This window comes from Penaeus monodon, chromosome 27 (genome assembly GCF_015228065.2).
Source record: "Penaeus monodon isolate SGIC_2016 chromosome 27, NSTDA_Pmon_1, whole genome shotgun sequence".
NCBI lineage: Eukaryota > Metazoa > Arthropoda > Malacostraca > Decapoda > Penaeidae > Penaeus > Penaeus monodon.
In genome coordinates this window covers 26450335-26451068 of record NC_051412.1, presented here as the reverse complement: position 1 = coordinate 26451068, position 734 = coordinate 26450335, and positions in this window count along the sequence as shown.

The window sequence follows — 734 nt, the reverse complement described above, 5'->3', positions numbered from 1 at the left end:
AGGGGAAAGAAGGATTGGGGGTTAAGGTAGCCTGTGTGTCTCTTAGTCTTGGAGTATCCGGTTCAATTTTTTTTTTATATGGTCGTAATACACGCTGTTTACGATCTTATCCTTAGTACGTTGTGCTCATTCCTCATTCACACCGTATTCAAAATCATGATAATTACGCGTTTTAACCTTCGGTCGCATCACCATGGCGTCAAGCGTTTGCACCAACTCAAACTTCTATTGAAATGCACTTTCATTTTCATTCGCTTAGTAATTAACCTCAGCCCTCGCCATTATAATCATTCCTTCCTGGAAATACCTGCAAAAGAGGGCGATTCTTAAACAGAATAATCCACACAAAACGTTTCACTATTGCACAGTTTCACGATTATCAGCAGATAACTGTAATATTTCACTTCGCATTGATATTTCTCCGAAGATATTTATCCTCTGACGCGCAGAACGGCGACTAAATAAAAGAAAGGGCTGGTGATAAACGAAAGTGAGAGAGAATAAGGATAATAATTAGATGAAGAGGAAAGACAGAAAGAGCAGATAATTATTAAGGTAAAGAGAGAGGAGAGAAAAGAGAGGAGAAAATTCCTTTGTTGTTTTTAGATATCACTTTTGCCTGACACGCTTCCTTTGTTTCAGATTTGGTGTTTTTCAAGTCACCGAGATGGTTCGGGTTTTTTATTTTTAATCATTTTGATGTCTAGAATGATCCGCAGGAAGAATGTTTAGAT